The following is a 22,352-nucleotide window of genomic DNA, read 5'->3' as shown; positions in this document are numbered from 1 at the left end:
GATGCCTAACTGCTCCCCTGCCAGCCTGTTTGCCCCTAACTGCCCTCCCCTGCAGGCCTGGTCACCTCTAACTGCCCTCCCCTTCAGGCCTGGTCACCCCTAACTGCCCTCCCCTGCAGGCCTGGTCACCCCTAACTGCCCTCCCCTGCAGGCCTGGTCCCCCTCAACTGCTCTCCCCCGTAGGCCTGGGTCCCTCTCAACTGCCTTTCCCTGCAGGTCTGGTCACCCCCAACTTCCCTCCTCTGCCGGCCTGGTCACCCCTAACTGCCCTCCCCTGCAGGCTTGATTGCCCACAAGTGCCCTCCCTTGCAGGCCTGGTTCCTCCCAACTGCCCTCCCCTGCTGGCCTGATCGCCCACAGCTGCCCTCCCTTGCAGGCCTGGTCCCTCCCAACTGCCCTCCCCTGCTGGCCATCTTGTGGTGGCCATCTTGTGTCCACATGGGGGCAGGATCTTTGACCACATTAAGGCAGCCACCTTGTGTGTTGGAGTGATGGTCAGTTTGCATATTACTCTTTTATTAGATAGGATAGAGGCCTGGTGCATGGGTGGAGGCCAGCTGGTTTGCCCTGGAGGGTGTCCTGGATCAGGGTGGGGGTTCCCTTGGGGCATGGGGCGGCCTGGGCGAGGGGCCTGTGGTGGTTTGCAGGCTGGCCACGCCCCCTGGCGACCCAAGCGGAGGCCCTGGTATCTGGGGTTTATTTATCTTCTACAATTGAAACTTTGTAGCCTGGAGTGGAGCCAAGCCTTCTGCTTGCTCCAAGGTGGTAGCCATTTTTGGGGGATTTATGTATCTTCTATAATTGAAACTTTGTAGCCTTAAGCGGAGGCCTGGGCCGGCCAAGGTGTGCGGAAAGCTTGGCTTCCTCCATCGCCGGGGGCAACCCTAGCCTCCTGCTCTTTCCAGCTCCGTGGCTGCTGCCATTTCTGTTTGGGTTTATGTATCTTCTATCATTGAAACTTTGTAGCCTTGAGTGGAGGCCTAGGCCAGCAAAGGCAGGTGGAAAGCTTGGCTTCCTCCATCGCCGGGGAAACCCAAGCCTCCCTCCTGCTCTCTGTGGCCGTAGCCATCTTGGTTGGGCTTATTTGCATATTCACTCCTGATTGGCTGGTGGGCTTGGCTGGTGGACTTGGCTGGTGGGTGTGGCTGGTGGGTATAGCGGAGTGATGGTTAATTTGCATATTGCTCTTTTATTAGATAGGATATATAATTATTATGAACCAAACAAAAAATATTTAAATGAAGTATAATACAATAACTATGTTTACATATTTTCATATGGGAAGTCATTATTTTACAAGTCACAATCTTTAGCAGGGGTGGGCAAACTTTTTGGCTCGAGGGCCACAATGGGTTCTTAAACTGGACCGGAGGGCCAGAACAAAAACATGGATGGAGTGTTTGTGTGAACTAATATAAATTCAAAGTAAAGGAGCAGAGCGGAGAGCAAGAGAACCGGATAGAACAGCTGGATCCGGCCCGTGGGCCGTAGTTTGCCCAAGGCTGATCTTTAGGCTATCTATGGGAGCATAACCAATGAAAATGCTAAAGGAAGGCTCCATAAACTTTCCCTGAAGAAAATGCTTACCTCTCTAAAGCCTTAAAATAATACTTAAAAACAAAAATACTGCTCCACCACGTGGCTCAGTTGTTGAGTATCGACCTATGAACCAGGAGGTCATGGTTCACTTCCCAGTCAGGGTACATGCCCGGGTTGTGGGCTGGATCCCCAGTAGGGTACATACAGGAGGCAGCCGGTCAATGATTCTCTCTTATCATTGGTGTTTCTATCTCTCTGTCCCTCTCCCTTCCTCTCTGAAATCAATAAAAACATATTTTTAAAAAAGTAGTACCTCCAGGAAAGACCCTGGGCACATAGTGAGGGGTAAAAGGGGCTGAACATGAGCAGTGTGGAAGGCGATGAGCCCCTCCCCATGTTCTTGGTCACTTTGCTCAGCAGGCAGTGGGAAGATTGCTGCCCTATGCTAAAGGAGGCTCAACTTTGTAATTACTGGTCCATAGAATCAGTCAGATGAAGAATTTTATAGGGCAAAACATTGAGTTTAGGCTTTTCATATTTAGAAGAAACTGTTTTATATCAGTACAGTGACATAAATTTGAAGGTTATAAAAATTACACTGCTTTTGAAAGAACAAATATTTACTATGATGCAAGAGCTTTGAAAAAATGCTGAGGCAATGAATTCAGTAGGGAAAAAGAGGAAGAGGTTTGGTTGCCTAAATTGATTCTTCATTGGCCTAGATGCCTGAGTTAGAATGTTCCATCACTACGGAAAGTTTGGGAGAAAAGGCAAGATGTCAGAAACAAAGGCCAACTGGGAGAAAGCTGAGGATGGGCAGGAAGGACTAACTTGGCAATAGCTGGCTCTGATGGGAGCAGCCAAGTAATTGACTATCTGAATAGTTCCCTAAGGCCAGAGGTGGCACAGGCAATGCCAGGACCAAGAAATACAAATGTAACATAAGCAGCAGGTGTCTGCACATCAACAACTGAAAAGAAAAATTAAGCAAAGTTCTGAACTGGGATTGGCAGTTGAGGAACAGATCCTAACCTTTCAGGAGAGATGACTGAGGAGGCCTTGTTGGGGGAGAGGAACCAGCCAAGCCAGCCAAGGTTTTGGAAAGAACTTTTATGATGGAGAATATTAGAGTTAGGAAATAAAAAATCAGAGTCAGGAAAATTGGAGTATAGTCTCAGTTTTATAAAATGAAAAATAGAGAAATTCTGACATGCATAAACATGCCTGGCTTAACTCACCCACCACAGCAATACAGGCAAATGAAGACACAATTAACACACAGTGGCATCATTCACTCTCATGTATCCCGAATCCCTCCTTCTCCATCACACCCCCAAGCCCTGTAGATTCTACCTCTGAAATGTCTCTCAAATAAATCTCCCATTTCCCTGCCTCACTAATAATGTAATTGACTACTCTTAAGAAGTGAAGTCCTAACCCCAAATGTGACCATATTTGGAAATAAGGCTTATGAGGTGGTGATAAAGGTTAAATGAGGTCACAAGAGTAGGACTATAGAGCTGCTGCCCTTATAAGAAGAGAGACTCTAAAGATCTCTCTCCTCACCATGTGAGGGCACAGAGAGAAAGCGACCATCTGCAACCCAAGAAGAGAGCTTATTTGACAGTAACCCTGCTATCACCTTGATCGTGCCCTTCCAGTCTTCAGAACTGTGAGAAAATAAAGTTCAATTGTTTAAGTCACTCAGTCTATTGTATTTTGCTATGGCAGCCTGAGCAGACTAAGACAATAGGATAAAATTGAGATTCCTCCATATAGAATTCAAGTTTGCCCCTCCCAGCCAATTTTGACATCTTTCTTATGCTAAATGTATTGTCCTGTTTATTCCTCTAACTGTACATGTACCCAACACTCCCCCCACTCTAACTTTTATTCACCTCTTATTGTCACTATTCTGATGTCTCTCTCTCTCTCTCTCTCTCTCTCTCTCTCTCTCTCTCTCTGAGAGACAGATGGCTGTGATGGGTTGAACTGTGTTCCCCCAAAAGATATGTTCAAGTCCTATCTCTCTGGTGCCTGTGAACATGACCTTGTTTGGAAATGATGCAATCCTATTTAAATGAGGTCATGCTGGGTTAGGGTGGGCCATAATCCAGTGACTCTTGACCTTATGAGAAGAAGGACATCCGGTCAAAGACACACAGGGAGAATATGATGAGACAATGGAGGCACAAATTGGAGGTATGTTGCCACTAGCCAAGGAACACTGAGAATGGCCGGCAGCCACCAAAAGATAGAAGAGGGGCTGAAAACAGATTTTTCTTCTGCGTCTCCAAGAAAGACCCAACCCTGCAGACACTTTAATTTCAGACTTCCAGCCTCCAGAACAGTGAAAGAATGAATTTTAGTTGTTTTAAGCCATCCAGTTCATGGTACTCTCTCTCTCTAAAAATCAGTAAAAAAATCTTCGTGTGAGGATTTAAATGAAAAACCTAGCTGAGTCAGACACACAACCATGAAATTCAGGGGATCCAGTTCACTGTGGGTTGACAGTAGTTGTATTCTGAAATACTTGTGTCCAGGTCCTAAGTAGATGTTTGTGTTACAACCACAAGCTGCAGAAAAATCACTTGAAATGAGATTGATTTATTTTTCGGGAAGAGATGGAGACCAAGTGTGTCTGAAATCATTGTAAATTTCAGTTGTTTCTTAAGTACTTTTCATTCCTGACCAGTGATGGTTTGTATTACGGGGGTTTTAATTCAGCTTCTCTTTGGGTGGTCTCCTTTGGAGGGGGCTTCTCATGGTTAGTTCATCATGTTGGCACCACCTCCTCATTGAAGCAAAGTATGTGTTACAGGGTCAGTGTTAACAGGATCTGCAGCAAGGTCATAGCTGGAGAGCACAAAACCACATGACTCGATCAACAGCTCTTTCCTCTTACACAGTGTGCAAATGATCTCTAATAAGCAAGACTGGTCAAAATCATGGTGCTAAGCCCTTGCATGTATTCTGCATTTAGTATTAGAATAATCCCTAGGTTTGGCTGTGACTCCTGATAAACTAGAAAGCTAACCAAAGCCTTAAAATGTGGGATATGTAAATCACTGAGTACAAAAGTGCATTGTTAGAGGTCTCTTCCCGGTTTTGTTCCTTTTAGGGCAGAAGTCACGGCAGGCAGCTCACACACAGGCCAGATCCAGCCTGCTGCTATGTTTTTGTTTTCCAAGAAACTTGAATAATGACAACAGATTATTTTAAAATTACAAAATTGCGTCTAAAAAAATAGTCCAGATTTTGTGCTTCCTGTGCGGGGAGAAAAGGAATCTAACCACACGGGACCTGCAGGCCTCCTGGAGGAGAGCTCAGTAGAAACCTCTCCTTTGGTGCGGGTGGTGCTGCCTGTGCTCCGAGGCTCCCACAGGCCCACTTCACTCATTGACACTCTTGCTTGTGGCCTGTATACTTTTGTGTGTGTAACCCGTGGTCTAGGATCACTGCAGCCATCAGGAGCGTCTGAAGCCTTGGTAAGTAGTGTAGGGCACCTGAGCATCATGGGTGAAAGAGAGGATAATGCACTGAATTGGCCTGAACCAGAACATGGAACATCAAGGTTCTCAGCTTCCCAAATGGCATGCTTCTCATGACTCCTGCTGTTTCAAGGTGAGAAGCAGGAATTCATCTCCGTCTCTAGAGATGCCATTAAGAAGCCGAGGCCAGTGCAGCTGCCATGCCCAGCTGGATTCAAACTCACCTTTTCGCTACTTGCTGATAATACATTCAGAAAGGCCAGAAGATTTTCTCAACACATTTCACAATACAATTCTGAACTCAAACGTTCAGAAACGTTAGAAAAGAAGTGTTTATTAACTTACTATAGACCCTGGAGTTTTATTTATTTGTTTGTTTTCTGAAGAGATAAATAGTCATGAGTCAGAATATGAAAATGAGAATTTTGATGAGAAAATTTCCCATGGGAACCCCTCTACAATGAAACTTTCAGAATCTTCTTTGACAAGATCTTAAATAATTCAACCCTAGGTAATTTGGGAAAATGTATTCCAGGGTCAATAGACAAGCAGTTTTCATTTTATTATAAAGGATTAGCACCCTTCAATTCAGCTGAATTCTCCCAAGAGATCCAAAGTGCTGAATGAGTTACATCTCATTTCCACAACATCCAAACTAAATGATCTCTAGTGTAAATAAATAGTTCTCAAAGTGAAATTTAAGAATTGTCATCATGGCTATAAGAAGGCTTTGATTTTATAAGGCTAAAAGTGGTGTAAATAATGACTTCAGTAATATTTTAAAATCTCACTAGAAGATGAAAAATGCCCATTTCTCTCTTTTCAAATCCTTTCTCGTATTTTCCCAGTCTAGGAAAAATACAGCTAGAACCACAGTCAGGCAAATACAAAGTCTGGACAATGAGCAATAGATGATGATGGAGAGAGAGGGGGAGAGAGAGTGAAAGAGAGAGAGAAGATAGGTAAAAAAAGGAGGGTAGATGAGGGAAGGAGAGAGATGTCATCAGAGAAACCACATAGGACTAATATGTTCTCTGGACCTTCTAAAATCCAGAATTAAGAAGAAACAAGAAGTACACGCCAACAAACTCCCTTGCTCCTATGTCCGGGTTATCACAGCTGGTACTGAATAATAGTTTTCTGGCTTGCCAAGTCTTGGTGCAACTCTACCATTAGTAGTTAGACAGAGTGATTACATGGATAAATTTAGAGCATTAAACACTCCAATTATCTCCCAAATTCCATAGTCCAAACTATTAGTGAGGAGCAGAATTAAGTAATTTTAGTTTCACTTCTACTCTGTCCTGATTAAGTCTCATTCAGGGCCAATTAGATCAGTTACTTAAAGTCATATGTGAAGGCATTCTAGCTTGGGATTGGTCCCCAATGGAGTAGATATATCAGGCCTGGCTTTCATGCAAAAGTTCAATTTACCCAGATAATCCTTGTTCAATAATTCAGGAGAATCATTCATTGGTCAAGGATAAATACATGGTTGGATTCCGGTCTTTGGATCTCCAGATGGTTTATGCCTGAAACTAACAAAGCTTAAATGATAGGCTCTATTCTAATACAACTCCATGGAGAACACTGTGCAATCCACCTACTGATAACTCAGTGTGTGAGATCATGCGTACACTGTGTGTGATATCTCTGATGGTCCCACAGTGAGCCAACGCACATGCAGGGTTCTCCTGTAGGCCACCTGTGGTACTAGGGCTTTCCCACGCTAACCAAGCACGGACAGCATCACTTCCAGATAGCCAAGGCACAGTGAGGGCTGTTGGTTGAAGATGGGGCAGTGATTTATGTTGTGAATCAAGGACCAGAGAAGGTAGCCTTCACCCTCTAGAAGACAAGCTCTTGTGCAAGGAAGTTTTGTTGGGAGTTGAGCATCAGAAAGGAGAGGATAATTGACAAGTAGAAAAATAAGCAGAAAGCCTTCCAATAATTCACAAACTATACACAGTCACAAACCTTTGTCCCACACCTTGGGGTGAACATGTTTAAGAGCTCAGAATTGTATCTATTTTAGAAAGGTATTGAAATGCATGTACTGTGTATTATATAGCCTCCCATTAGGGCCTGACCCGGGACTCCGTAATCAAACACATCAGGGTTTCTACAGCAAAATATGTGACTATTTAGACTAAGTGGAATAAGTAAACAACACAAATAACCTCTGTCAGTTTAGGTCTGGTTTTACCTTCAAATGAATTAAGAGAAATACTTTAAGTTTTCTGGGCATTGTGGATTTTAGAAGTGGGCATGAATGATTGTGGGCCTGTATTCTTTCCTTCAACATAAATTACTAGTTTGGAATAAAGATGCTGCAGACTCTATGTCTGGCACTTTTATTGCTGCTTCATTTCCAGGATTTGCTTCCAAACCTACTCTCCCACCCTAGGAGAGCCCCTGATTATGCTACATATCAGTGCAATGAGTCCACAATTTCATTCATTTGGTAGACATGACTGATTTATTGATCACCTATTATGGGCCCAGGACACACTTAGAAACAGTACAGCATAGTGTCTCAACTCTTTTATTAAGAGATCTTGTGGAGCCTAAAACAATGGATTCCTAAATTCTAGACTTACTGTTAAAACTGAAAAATGAAACATTTGTCTTTACACCTTCTACTCAAAAGATTTTGATGGCGAAATCTACTCTTAAATTAGTATTATGAGTCTTCTAAGAAAACACCATTGTGGAACAAGTTTATGTGAAATTAGTCTTGAACAGCAAATAATACTTGAGACATTGTCTGTTCTTGAATTATCAGGAGTTTTCGGATTTATTTAATTCTTTTTATTAAACAACTAGAGGCCCAGTGCATAAAATTTGTGTACTGGGGGTGGGGGTGGGGAGGTGTCCCTCAGCCTGCCTGTGCCCTCTCACAGTCCTGAAGCCCTCAGAGAATGTTTGACTGCCATGGAGGCAGGAGAGGCTCCCGCCACCACTGCTACGCTTGCCAGCCATAAGCCCGGCTTCTGGCTGAGTGGTGCTCCCCCTGTGGGAGCACACTGACCTCCAGGGGGCAGCTCCTGCATTGAGCATCTGCCCCCTGTTGGTCAGTGCATGTCATAGCAACCGGTCAATCCACTGTTCAGTCGATTTGCATACTAGCCTTTTATTATATAGGCTAGGTCAGCTGTGGGCAAACTACGGCCCGCGGGCCGGATCCAGCCCATTTGGCTGTTCTATCCGGCCCGCGGAGCTGAAAGAGCTGAGGGTTCTCTTGCTCTCCCCTCCGCTCCTTTACTTTGAATTTATATTAGTTCACACAAACACTCCATCCATGCTTTTGTTCCAGCCCTCTGGTCCAGTTTAAGAACCCATTGTGGCCCTCGAGTCAAAAAGTTTGCCCACCCCTGGGCTAGGTTCTCTCCCCACCATTCATTTCTTCATGAGGAAAAATTTTGATTATAAAATACTAAAAATCCAAAGTTTTTTTCATTATCCAAACAAATGAAAAACACAGCAATGCCACATAAGTTAAAATTTGGCTTAATTAGTTTGAAAATGGAAAAGTTACTATCTTTTGAGGCACAAGTTTAATTTGACACACTGAAAGCAACAATCACTATTTAAGAATCTCCTTTAATTTTTGTTTTTATTCCACTGCAGTGCTTCCAATGTTCCATTTTTGGTATTAAAGTGGTCATCCAAAGGATTTTAAATAGTCTTCCAGATTTGGAATTCTTCTCATTTAATAAAAGCAAGCCAGAGAATAGCTTAACTGGGAAATTTGAAAGATGGGACCATAGCACAAGATCATGTCAAAACAGATAAAAACACACTAGTGTCATAACTTGGCATCACAAAAGGGCTATGAAAGCCATGGCTCTGAACTTATGGAAAATCAATCCAATATTTTCAGTTTTGTGCCAATACCATGTCTGGTACAAAGCTTTGGCCGTGTTGGAGTATGATTTACACCTTCATAATCTTCTGTATCTCATGCCAGCAACCTATAGGAAAAGCCAACCCACCAGTTTCAAGCAGACAATCTAGGTCTTTCATTTGACATGCACAAATTTGATAAATAGAAGTGTTGTTTTCACATTTCTTACAAGCCTCACTAGCCCAGGGAATGAATAATAGTGCAAAGCTTTGAGCCAGTTGCCAAAGTGTGTATATGATTATAACAACATGACATGTTAGATGCTGTGGAGAAACAGGGCAAAAACTATGCATGCGAGGACAGAATCTTGTCACCACAGAAAATACTGAGTGCAGTGAAACTTTACCAACCTTAGATAACTGATGCAGGAATCATGATATGTCAGTGGCATGCATTTGTAGGGCAGTCTACTTACGACCATTCGAATGTCTGTTGGATACTTAGCTTTAGAGGAAAGTTAAGCTCCCATGGGAAACAGGTCATAACAGAAAACTCACAGTCTCTAGAAAGAATTAAAAACCTAATGTTTGCTCTATCACCAATACTTGAATGCATGTGTCTTAAAATAGCACCCTACTTTTAAGAGCTAATTCTGCTTGAATCAGATTATCCCTAGGTATTATACTATATTTTTGCAAATGTGAGAACATTTTTTTAATTGTTCACTGAAAAATTCTATCTGCTTTAGATATTCATTCAGTATATGCAATATTGCTAGTCATTGTAGCACAATGCTCCTCAGGCAACGATGAGTATAAGCTCACTTTTATGTTCATCTAACTGACAGGCTTGATAAATATATTAATATAACGCATTTAAGGTATTTAATAAAATATGCATTGAAATAATCCCTTGTTAAATAAACTGATCAGTCCCATATCCCTTTGTCCCCCCTGAAGGACGTATTGTTAAAATATTGTATGTTCTACTCTTTCAAATTTTCAAAATTGTTCATATTAAAAATAAGATTTTATTAAAAATACCACAATAATAAGTGATATAATTACCTTCTTCACACTAAAAACAATATCTATAGTTCAATTCTTAGAGTGTCTAAGCATCAAATTATAATTATGATGTGGCATATTATTAGGAGAGAAAAGCAATATAAATCCTAATTTTCTTTTTTTGTTCCAGTCTTTGAACAGACTAAGTCCTTCCTGGAATTAAAATCTGCTCAGAAGGATGTCAAAGGTCACTTGACTCTTTGGGTGTTCTTTCATATTCTAAACTTAGTGATATTCTTTTATATGGACCAAAATTGCCGAGGTAATTTCTTACCTAAGCCATTTCTTTCTACCTGATCACTGCTGAAATTTGTACATGTTTAGGAAGTGAACAAAGGAAGTGAAATAAAAATTGGATCTCTAATTTTAGTTCAGTAAGTACCTTGTGAGAATTAGCCAAATAATTCAAGTAAAAATGTTGTTTCATTTTTGTATAAGTCAGCAACTAAAGAGCAAGAGTGGAAAAGAGAATTCAGTCTTTCAGGTTCAATGCTGCTACAAATTCCAGTGCTGTATCCCACCACTCTGCCTATTTATGACAGGGCAGGAGGAGAAATATTCCTCTTCGCGCATTTCACTTCTTTTAGCCTCCTTTCTAAGTACAGGTAGTCCTCGGTTCCGTCGGAGATCCATTCCTATGGCGACGTAACGCGATTTTTGCCATAAGTCGGAACCCACCCACATGGAGCACATACACAGCAGTAATGAAGTGACAGAGTAAAAAAAAATTTAAAAGAAAGATAACAATTCCTGACCTTTACTTGTGGTAAATAAATAATAAAAAACATAAAGCACATATGTACATATGTTGAAATGACGGAACTTTTTTTTTATATATAAATACTGTGAGTGGGAGATGGCGACATAACCACGAAACGACGTAAGTCGAGTCTGACGTAACCCGAGGACTGCCTGTATTCCATTTTAGCATTTCTTGAAAGCATGGATTGCTTTTTTGTGCACTCAACATGCTGTCTGAACTGCTTTTCCTTGAGCAGTATTGACATCCAGTGGAGACTCAGAATAATTACAGGTGTGTCAACATCCCCAAGGACATAGCACAGATGGATGTCTGTTTTGAGATAGATATCACACAATGCAGCAACAAAAATAAGTTTTCTCTACACATATAATTGAAATAGAATGAAAGGGAGCAAATGCATAGGAGAAAACCTGTGACCTGGGGTGAGGGAAAGAGTTCTTGGCTATGGCACCATGTTGAACATCAAAACTGAAAACGTTTTCTCCCCAAAAGACACCATTAAGAAAATAGAAAGACAGCCTATAGAATGGACGAATGTATTTGAAAATCAAGTATTTGACAAAGGATCTGTGTCCAGAATATGTAAAGAACTCTCAAAACTCAATAGTAGATAACTGCTTTCACCCAAGATGAAAAAGATATAGTTTTACCATTCTGACCAACACTACAAAAGTAAAATGGACAAAATATATGACAGGATGTTTGAGTTACTGGACATCAGGCAACAAAGGACAGTGATGTAAAGAGAAGGGAGACAAACCAGTGGACCCTATGATTTACCCAGCTTTCTGCCTTGGGACAGTTTCCGGTCTGTGGAGGGAGGGGGAATCCAGGCAGAGCTCAGTGAACTTGCTGAGATGAGAAGCTAAGAGTCTGGGAAGGTGAAGGCAGATTTCACAAAAACAGGATCAGGAACAGGAACAGAGTCTATTTTATTCTTATTCTTTCTTGTATTTCCAGCTACTCAAATGAGGACTGGCACATACTAAGTAATCAAAAGATACTGGATGGATGGATGGATGGATGGATGGATGGATGGATGGATGGATGAGTAAATGAGTGCAAGGAAAAATAGTCCCAAGTGAGAGCAAGTTTTGAAGGCAAGATTCATAAAGGAAATGAAGGAAAAATCCAGTTGATGTTTATGAACTATAAAGGTCCTATTCTAATCTTTCATTAGATTGTGACTTCTTTTATGTGTACATCAGCTACCCATCACATGTTGTGTACCAACTCTGCTTGTGTAATTTTTAAAGTTCAGTGTAAAATAGAACTTAGTGGGGCACTCTGGAATGAAAAGCATGCACTGACTTGGAAGGCTTGTTTCTGAAATCCAAGAAGTGACGTGCTTCAATGTTCTGTTTGTGTTTCTTACAAGTCCCTGAGGTTGTCTCCACTGATTCAGGGCAGGGCTAGACTGAAATATTTTACCCCAGCACAGTACATTTCTGTTGAAAGATTCCTTGACTCTTATCTTAATAATTCTATCTTAATACATTAGCTTTTCTGAATTTCCCTGAGAATCTATGCTTCATTTAAATGGCGTGTTTTTGAATGGCACTAAGGCTAGAAACTTAATACCAAAGCTTTTCAGTCATCTCTCAAAGAGATTATCATGTTAGGGCTTTGGAAAGCCCACAGTGATCTAATAATTTCATTCTACTTCCTCCTGGGCACATTTCCACATCACATAAGCTTGGGCAACTGACACTTTGGTTCACCATCTTATGCAAACAGTCCACATACGTGAGTGAATGCTAGATATTGAAAATGAATTCCAGTCTGTTCTGCGAGTAGGTATGGGGAAAGTATATTTTTAGAATATTATACACAGCAATTGGAACTTCTGTTTTGTATTCATATTTCTTTTGTGTCTCATAGAGATGTATATCTTTAAATAAAATTTGGGAATTGATAGAAAATGGAGTGAATCAAAGCTCTTACTTAAGAAGTCTTCCCCTTAAAGTGCCTTTAGAATCATCCAAGAGAGAAGCACACTCAGTAACTGCCAAAACAAATGGAAGTGAGCATATTCTTATTTGTGATGAATAGGATCAAAGAAACCCTGGCAGCCAACTTGAGCTACAAATATTGTCTTAGGAAAGACTTCTGCCAGAAGCCCTATGCCCCCATCCTAGTCCTTTCCAGCATAAGCTTCAACAACAGGTTGAGACAGGATTTCTTGTCTGCCCAACTCCCCCCTTTGTCTAAATTGCTCCATACATTTAGCAGCTTTCTATAGAGTCTCAGAGATTCAAGACTCAGCCCTCTTCCCTCCAGTCCAATGCCACTTTGCTTTCCAGTCCAGTGTTTTATACCAGGTCTCTGACTATCTTCACCCTGCAGCTTTTTTTGGATTTTTCCCTTGATCACTCAATTCTGTCTTTTCTCCCCAATCTTTAATCCACAGATCAATCTTGTCCTACTTCTTTGTTGTTCCTGGAGCCTCCGCCCAAATCCAGCATCCTGGGTATATGAAATTGTGAGTATTCAAACCACAATAAGAAAATATCTCACAACAACAAAAATAAGAAGAGTCCAGAAAATGAACTCTCAAAGGAAATGAGTAACAACTATATATCTTCGACAAGATCAAAAGAGGAATGGCAGGTATAGGCGAGACTGGATTTTAGAACTACTTCAGGTTTATTCAGCGGTAGAAAAGTGTAGGAATTCCTATGGCAAATCATATCAGTGAAATAATAGATAGAGTCCAGGAAAATATGCAGGATCCATAACAAGAAGCAATAATGTAAGAGAAGATGAATGATGTGGAACTAAAAGTTAAAAAAAAAGTTACTATCCATTTCTGAAGAAAAGCATAGGATGAAATGTCAGGACATATGCTCAAGGGTATAATTGAAGAACATTTTTCAGGATTAAAAAGAAACTAAAATTGGCGCCGAAACCAATTTGGCTCAGTGGAAAGAGCGTCGACTTGCGGACTGAAGGGTCCCGGGTTCGATTCCGGTCAAGGGCATGTACCTTGGTTGCGGGCACGTCCCCAGTAGGAGGTGTGCAGGAGGCAGCTGATCGATGTTTCTCTCTCATCGATGTTTCTAGCTCTCTATCCCTCTCCCTTCCTCTCTATAAAATATCAATAAAATATATATATATTTAAAAAAAAAAAGAAACTAAAATTGGATATTGAAAAGGCTTTCTATTTTCTAATCAAAATCAATAATAGTGAAGTAACCAAAATCTGGTGAAATGTTTAAATTTCAAGAAAATTTAAAGAATATTTTAAGCTTCCAAGTCTAAAAATAAGACTAAAGTAAAAGAAGCCCAAGTCAGGACATTTTCAGACTCCTCTTCTGTGAACTGCATGCCAGAGATAATGGGGTGATGACTTCCTAGTACTGGCAGGGATGCTTTATCAGGCAAGCTGTCATTTGTACTCAAGAGGGGCTCTGCTCTGCTCTGCACAGTTAAGCTCTCTGCCTTCGGGAAGCACTGTGGGCATTGTCCAGAATTCCCAGGTCCTGAGAAAATTTCTTGAATGAGAAGACAAAATGACTGCCAATAAGGTTAACTTTAAGGATAAACAAATGAGAGAAATGGGACATGAATATACTGAAGGAAGAAGGATGATGTTAATAAGTCAACACAATTAAATCTCATAACCAAAGGAGGACACCTCTGTGCACATATAAATGAGAAAGTCAAATCCTCATGTGAAGCTACTTGCAGATTAATGAAGAAAAAAAACAAAATGGTTAAAATTCTCCAAGCTGAGGTGAAAAAAATTATTGCATTTGATTAAATAACTTTAAATTTATTATTTTAATATTGCTAGAATTTATGGCATGTCAGCTGTTTTATAAGCACTACCAAAATGTGGCATTTACTTCCCATAACTTACCTATACATTCATCTTTAATCTTTCATTAATTCAACAAGCATACATCAAATGTTCATTGAGCCAGGCCTTACTCTAGGTAACAGGGCACACTTGGCCTTCAGCTCTCCTGCTGGCTCTAGACAAGCAGAGGCGTACTAATATGTTGGATCAAGATCAAGCACATCCTTGCTTTCAAGAGTTAGTTAGGTGAAGCTTTTGGTATGGTGAGCCAAGATGGTGAAGTTTCTTGTGTCTATGTGATGTAGCTGTTGTTAACTGAGTCTTCTTTTGAAATGTCTATCGAAACTAAAATCCATTGATAGTTAAGATGGGACTGGGGTCAACTACAATGTAGGAGGACACTTCTGCCGTGGGAAGGACCAGGGCTGAGTCAGCGAGCAGAAGGTAGAAGGTTTAGGTGAGCTACTCTAAGCTTAAGGGAGAAAGGTACTTTTAATTTATTTTTTCTTTAGTTTGTTTTTCCCATCACCATTTATCCCCCCCTACCTTCTTCTACCTCCTGCAGCTGCAGTTACCACGTTGTTGTTCATGACAGTAAGTTCTTTCTCTTTTTTTGCTCAATCCCTCCACTCCCCCTGCCCTCCCCTCCACAACTGTCAGCCTGCTCTCTATCTCCGGGTACTTTTGCTTTAGATTCTTTAACTAGGATTGGTGTTTCTTTGCTTCATCTTACATCTGGATGACAAGATGAGTCTAGGGGAAAGAGGCCAAGGAGGCCACTTGCCTGTGTTGTATCGAGGCCACTTAGGACTGAGTACATTTTTTTAAAGCGTATCACGGTTTTGTATGATTCAATCCAATTAAGAGGGCCAAGGAATTTTTACATAATGATTGAGGTCAAAATTCTCAGTGTGGCATTTCCATAACAGTATTCTCAAAGCAACAACAAAAAGTTTGATGTTAAAAATCTGCTTTTTTAACTGATTAAAAAAAAACCTTTTGGAGTTTTATATAATACATAAGCAAATTAATGTATCCAGCAGCACTCTTTATTTAATATTGATTAATTCAGCATTTCTCAACCAAAAATTGACCACACAATCTTTTCATGTGAAATGACTATTTATATGTGGGAAACTATAACTGCTTATGTAATACTGGTTTAGAGTAATAGCCTGGAGTTCTCATGTCTGCACAAAGTAATAGTAATAACTATAGTTAATACACATTGATTGCTTCCCATATGCCAGGCACTATTCTAAATGCTTTATATGTGTTGTCATTTAATCATCATATCATCACTATGTGGTAGGTCCTGTTACTATTCCTATTCAATAAATGAGGAAACTAAGGCACAGAGTGATTAAGTAACTTACCCAAGAGTGATTAAGTAACTTACTCAGTTTGTATGGGACACAAACTAGGATTTGAAGTCAAGCAGGCTAACTCAAGAATCCAGGTTCTAAGCACAGCACTGGATTGCTTTCTGTCCAGTGATGAATGTCTTCCTATAGCACAGTTAGTAAGTGTCAAACAGCCAGAAATGTAGGTGCTAGGTCCTGGCCATCTCTTCATCTCTTTCCAACTTGAAGACTCCACTCATATTAGACACTGGAGAAAATAACAAATATAATATAGTTCACATCCTTAAACTAGTGACAATCAGGAAAGGAAAAGAGACAAATAAACTAATAAATGAAACCCACTGTGATCCATACAGCACGAAAGGTATATATCCATGGGTTTCGGATTACTTCACAACGAGTTGGCAAGGGCACCAGCCAATCAGAATAGAAGCTGGCTGCTATACTGATCTTTTCTCCTCTTTTGCTAAAGCATGGGGCGATCAGAGAGTCATGAGGTGGGGCCAAGATACCTATGGTGTTGGAGCACTGTGGGGGCTCAAAGAAATGGCCGTTTTCTAGCTTGCACAGAAATATTTCAGTGTTTTAACAACTGATATAACCATACAGCAGCCACATTTTTCTATACTATCTCTCACTGCTGCACTTAAATAATCTATTTTTTTCATTGCATCATACTTTTCTAAGTCTCTCTGCTCCCTTGTTTTGCAATACTCCCAAAGTCTATTGCAACATGCTCATTTTCAGAAATGAACTAATTGATTTCATATTCATAGCAGCTGGAAGCTTTTGAAAGCCAGTGATAGAAACTCATGTCAAACTATCTAAAGCAAAAGAAGAAAATTTATTGGTGGAAGTATCCAAACCACAGAGATGTGAATCCAAATTCATGAATGACTGGACCCTGGGGCTAGATATTTTCAGAAGTGACACGATTGTCTCAGAGTGTTTGCTTCTTTCTTTCCTGCAACAGACTTTTCCCATGTGCCAGCGTGCCAGCAGACCACTCAGGGTCATGACTTTACAATGTTGAAACCAATTTAAACATTTCTAATAAGCCTAATAAAAATTTCTAATAATTTATAATTTTCTAATAATTAGGAAAATATTGGGAAAGAACTCTGGACAGAACTAAGACACATATTCAGTGTAAATACATGTTTAGAGTGGGAGAAAAGCCTATGTCCCAAAGAAAGAAAACTTACCAGAAAAATGTGGGTAAATCTTAAATTTTCAACTGTATAGGATAAGAAGTGTCTTATATAATTTTATGCCAAAATGTGGGTACTTGACAAGCTTGTCTCATATTGAAGAACCTCAGGTCCTATGGACCAGGAAATTTTGTAAGAATATGTAAAAAGGTATCTCCCATATCATATGAAGTGTTCTAGCAGATTTTATAGATATGGAGATGCTTGAAGGATGAGTAGAAATCTGTATGGTGAGCAGTAGGTAATAATCTAGGCAGAGGGAACAGTGTATGAAAATTCAAGGTGGGATAAAATGGGACAACAATATTTACCAGGTGCTTGGTTTATTCCTTCTTCATCATTCCACACAGGACTTGTGGTGGCTAGGACAAAAGCAGAACATTGTCACATTCATCAAGAGAAGTAATAGAAAAAGGGAAACGAAGCAGTACTAGTCAAGATAGGCTAATGCTATAGAAAGCAACCTGAAGGTCTCAGGGGTTTAGTGAAATACAAATTTGTCTTAGGTCATGGTCCAATGAGATGGGAAGGGGAACAAGAAAGGAATCTCTGTTCCAGGCAGTCATCCAGAGACCCAGGATTCTTTCAGCCTATGGCCCTGCTGTTGTCTAAAACAGTGGTTCTCAAACTCTAGCGTGCATCGGAATCACCTGGAGAACTTGTTAATTTGTAGATTGCTGGGCCCCACCTACTTAGTAGGTCTGGGGTGGTACCAAGAACCTGCATTTTGAAGAACTTCTCAGGTGATCTGCAGCTACTGGTCCAGGGACCCCATTTTGAGAACCACTGCTCGAGAGCCTGTAGGGACCTCCTTCAGCATTCAGCTGGTGGAGGGAAAGAAGGCTAGGGTTAGAGAAGACATAGCTGCTCTGAAATACCTTAGTTCAGATGGCAAACATCACTTCTGTTCACATTCTATTGTCAAGAACTATTCAACTCAGTCAACCTCAGGAACTCTGGGAAAAGAAGTCTAGCAATGTGCCAGAGAAACGAGGAAAACATAAATTTTGTGAACACTAACAGTTGGCATTACAGAGCATAACTAAACTAAAAGCTTCAAATAAAACATGAAAGGCCCTTCAACTTGAAAGGTGATGATTTGATTATTGAATTATGACAGATTGAAAAAAATAATGGGTTTGTAGATTTTGATTCAGAGAACATTTGATATTGTTACTCAGCTCTCTTAGTCTTGCATTAAAAAAAAATATAAAGATTTAGAATTCTTCTGGATAGGTTTATTAGATACTTTGTTCATACACTCACCCCCAAATTTAATTTGCCTTGCATCTTAGTTTACTTTCTCTTTAGATTGAAGTAGGTTGTGTAAAATCCTTCCTGGAAGTAGGTAGACTGTAAGTGTATAAAAAAAATACGCACATATGCTTACATAAAAATTGTTGTCCATGGCGGGGGGCGGCGCGGGGGGGGGGGGGGGGGGAGGAGGGTGGACGTCAAGGAAGTAGTAAGCTTCATTTCAGTTTGGGGTTCACAATTCAGTTCATTTTTTGCTAAAATCATTCTTGCCTTCCACTAACATAATGATAATCAGAAGGATTAAAAGAGCCTCCTGCTGCCACTGCTTATGCTGTGCTCCTCATCCGGTGCCCAGTCCTAATGCAGTGGAAATCAGGAGGAAGCTGCCTCCCAAATTACAGGTTGCCTTCACCTGTGGTTAATTCTTCCAGCTGCCTTGTGCTTGCGGAATTTCCTTTCCAAAACCAAAGAACAATAATTATTTCCTATTTTTAATCACACATTCACTCTCAAGGGAAGAAAGGAGTCTTGATTGTTTCCACACCGACAAAGATTCCTCATTGTCACCCTGGCCGTGCCATCGCTTTGACTGGTGCTGCTGTCAGTCACGTAAGAGGCTTGCACTTTGCTCATTTGAATTCCGGATTTTTCTGGGATTGCAATTTTTGAAAACGACAACACCAAATGACAGCACTTTGTGAGCAACAGACTTGTCAGTGTCTCTAATTAATTCATTGTCCTTTGCAGAGAGACTTAGTCGGAAGTCACAAATGGCATGGCTTGTAAAATTTTACGAACACGCAATAAAAATCCTGGGAAACTTTGGTCAAATTTCAGGCTCCCGGGATATATTTAAATTTTATGAGCAATTTAACATCATATTAAATTAGTATAAACTGATTACAAGGAAGCATATTTTGAGGTTTAGTGTTTACTCACAAACCAAGCTAATACTGGAGCGGCCATTTTCATAATGGGCTTATGAATGAGCAAAATCCAAGGATAGGGTGGAATCTGCTACTTATGTGCAAACAGTCTCATGGTTTCATTTCCTTTCCATTCCCAGTACCTGGTGCTCAGCCTTTGAGGAGCAGCCTTGTGTAATGAAAAGAGCCAATGGCTTTGCCATCAACATGCCAGGTTCAAGCACTGTCTCAGCAACCCACTAATTGTGGCCTTGCATTGTTAATTTAATCTTTCTAAATTTTAATTTTATCATCTAAAAAACGAGAGTTAGAATGTTAAAAATGGAATAATCTCCACTGCATAAGAAAGTGTTGAAAAAGTACGTTTTATAAGCTGTAAATCTGGGTGGTTGTTACCACTGACTCAGCACTGAGCCTAAGACAAACATTAAAAAGTAGATGAAGTGTGCTCCCCTGCTTCCTTTGGCCAAATCATCTCTCTCTCTCTCTCTCTCTCTTTTTTTGGATGAAAAGGGGGGAAATTTATTGGAAGTAAGTACAGACTCCCACGTAGGGAGAGGGTCCCAAGGGGGTAACCCACCAAGCTCTTTTTTTTGCTAAGATTTATAAAGGCTGTAGTTCTCTATTTTTTTTAAATAAATCTTTATTGTTCAGATTATTACAATTGTTCCTCTCCCCCCCGCAGAGCTCACCTCCACCCAGTTCCCACCCCACCCTCTGCCCTTACCCCCCCCACTATCCTCATCCATAGGTGTATGATTTTTGTCCAGTCTCTTCCCGCACCCACACACCCCTTTCCCCCTGAGAATTGTCAATCCACTCCCTTTCTATGCTCCTGATTCTATTATATTCACCAGTTTATTCTGTTCATCAGATTTTTTATTCACTTGATTTTTAGATTCACTTGTTGATAGATATGTATTTGTTGTTCATAATTTTTATCTTTACTTTTTCTTCCTCTTCTTAAAGAGTGCCTTTCAGCATTTCATATAAAACTGGTTTGGGGGTGATGAACTCCTTTAGCTTTTTCTTATCTGTGAAGCTCTTTATCTGACCTTCAATTCTGAATGACAGATTTGCTGGGTAGAGTAATCTTGGTTGTAGGTTCTTGCTGTTCATCACTTGGACTATTTCTTGCCACTCCCATCTGGCCTGCATAGTTTCTGTTGAGAAATCAGCTGACAATCGTATGGGTGCTCCCTTGTAGGTAACTAACTGTTTTTCTCTTGCTGCTCTTAATATTCTCTCTTTGTCTTTTGCTCTTGGCATTTTAATTATGATGTGTCTTGGTGTGGTCCTCTTTGGATTCCTTTTGTTTGGGGTTCTGTGCGCTTCCTGGACTTGTAAGTTTATTTCTTTCACCAGGTGGGGGAAGTTTTCTGTCATTTTCAATATCTTGCTCTCTCTCTTCTTCTGGCACCCCCATAATTCTGATGTTGGTACGCTTGAAGTTGTCCCAGAGGCTCCTTACACTGTCTTCATATTTTTGGATTCTTTTTTCTTTTTGCTTTTTCCGGTTGGGTGTTTTTTACTTCTTTATATTTCAAATCTTTGACTTGATTCTTGCTATCCTCTAGTCTGCTGTTAGATCTCTGTATATTATTTTTTATTTCAGTCAGTGTACACTTAATTTCTAGTTGGTCCTTTTTCATATCCTCGAGGGTCTTGCTAAATTTATTGGCCTTTTCTAGAAAAACCTTATAACCGTGGTTTTGAACTCTATATCCAGTCGTTTGCTTTCCTCCATTTCTTTCATTTGTGACTTGTTTCGTTGTCTCTGCATTTTGGCTGCTTCCCTGAGTTGATAGAGTGGCTTTGTGTGCTAGGTGTCCTATAGGGCCCAGTGGCTCAGCCTCCCCAGTTACCTGAGGTGGACACTCTTGGTGCACCCCTTTGAGGGCTGTGTGCACAGTCTTGTTGTAGTTAAGCCTTGATTGTTGTTGGTATCACTGGAAGGAATTGACCTCCATGTCAATTGACTGTGAGGATCAGCTGTGTCTACACTGGGAGAACTTCTGTGCTGGAGACAACCTTATGAGACAAGACTTGCAAAAGCCTCTGTGCTCAGCTTGGATGGGGCAGAGTCTCAGGGCAGAGCAGACAGCAATGGCTTCCTGTCAGCCCTGCCGCATGAGGCCCCTGGGTCTGTGTCCTGCGGTAATCGCTGCAAGCACCTCTGAGAGAAAGCCACCCTTGAGTTTCGCCCACTGCCAGACAGTCCAGTTTCTCCCCAGATGAGTCTGGGTCCCCAGAGTCTTGCCCGGAACTGGAGTTCAGAGCCATCGGGAGCTTTTGTCTCCCTCCTGATTGAAAAAGCCAGCTGCGTACTCAGTTGCCAGCCTTCTCCATGTGGGCGCCTCCATACCTCTGCCTTCCGCAGTTCCTCTGAGTCTCAGTGTGCTTTTCTCTTTCCTGACAGTTCAATTTCTCCCCATATGAGTCTGGGTCCCCAGAGTCTCGCCCGGAACTGGAGTTCAGAGCCATTGGGAACTTTTGTCTCCCTCCCACTTGAGAAAGCCAGCCGTGCACTCAGTTGCCAGTCCTCTCCGCGCGTGTGTCTCAGTACCTATGCCTCCTGCAGCTCCTCTGAGTCTCAGTGTGCTTTTCTCTTTCCTTCTAGCTGTAGAATTTCCACTCAGCCAGCCTTCTTGTGGTTCTGGATGATGTCCGTTTTATCTTTTAGTTGTAGTTTTGAAATTGTTGTGTGAGGCAGCAGTTTACATGTTTACCTATGCTGCCATCTTGGTTTCTCCCTGGCCAATCATCTCTTAATGGCAATGCCTGCCCAGCCTCACCAATCTAGTTCCTTCTGTACTTCACTCAGTCAATGCTCTAACTGAGACTTTGTCCCAAACCCTACTATCTTTTGGAGACAGACTTCCAATGAGGATGCTTACAGCTGGGACCTTTTTTCCACAGAATCTCCTTTAGCCTTGCAATAGTTTTCAAAACCTTGGAATCATTCTGTGTGCATGGAGACTTGTGTCATCTCTCCACCCATGTGCAGGCCAGTCTTGGATAGTAAACATTTGTTCTATCAGATGTGCAGGTGGTATCTCAACCTTGCAGCAGAGTGTAGAATGAA

General features: G+C 41.1%; 1 long non-coding RNA gene across 1 annotated transcript in view; it reads right to left on the bottom strand.

Annotated features, from left to right (window-relative positions):
• Positions 1–15,030: 15,030 nt before the first annotated feature.
• LOC308244381 overlaps positions 15,031–22,352 on the bottom strand; it is a 47,494-nt gene continuing 40,172 nt past the window's right edge. Inside the window, exons 2-3 of the long non-coding RNA XR_013960132.1 lie at positions 17,396–17,446; positions 15,031–16,120 (exon numbers count right to left, since the gene is read on the bottom strand). This is a non-coding gene — a long non-coding RNA (uncharacterized lncRNA). The remainder of the gene's footprint in view (positions 16,121–17,395; positions 17,447–22,352) is intronic.

The sequence above is a fragment of the Plecotus auritus genome (assembly GCF_963455305.1).
Source record: "Plecotus auritus genome assembly, chromosome: 3".
NCBI lineage: Eukaryota > Metazoa > Chordata > Mammalia > Chiroptera > Vespertilionidae > Plecotus > Plecotus auritus.
This window is presented reverse-complemented; position numbering and strand designations above follow the sequence as displayed.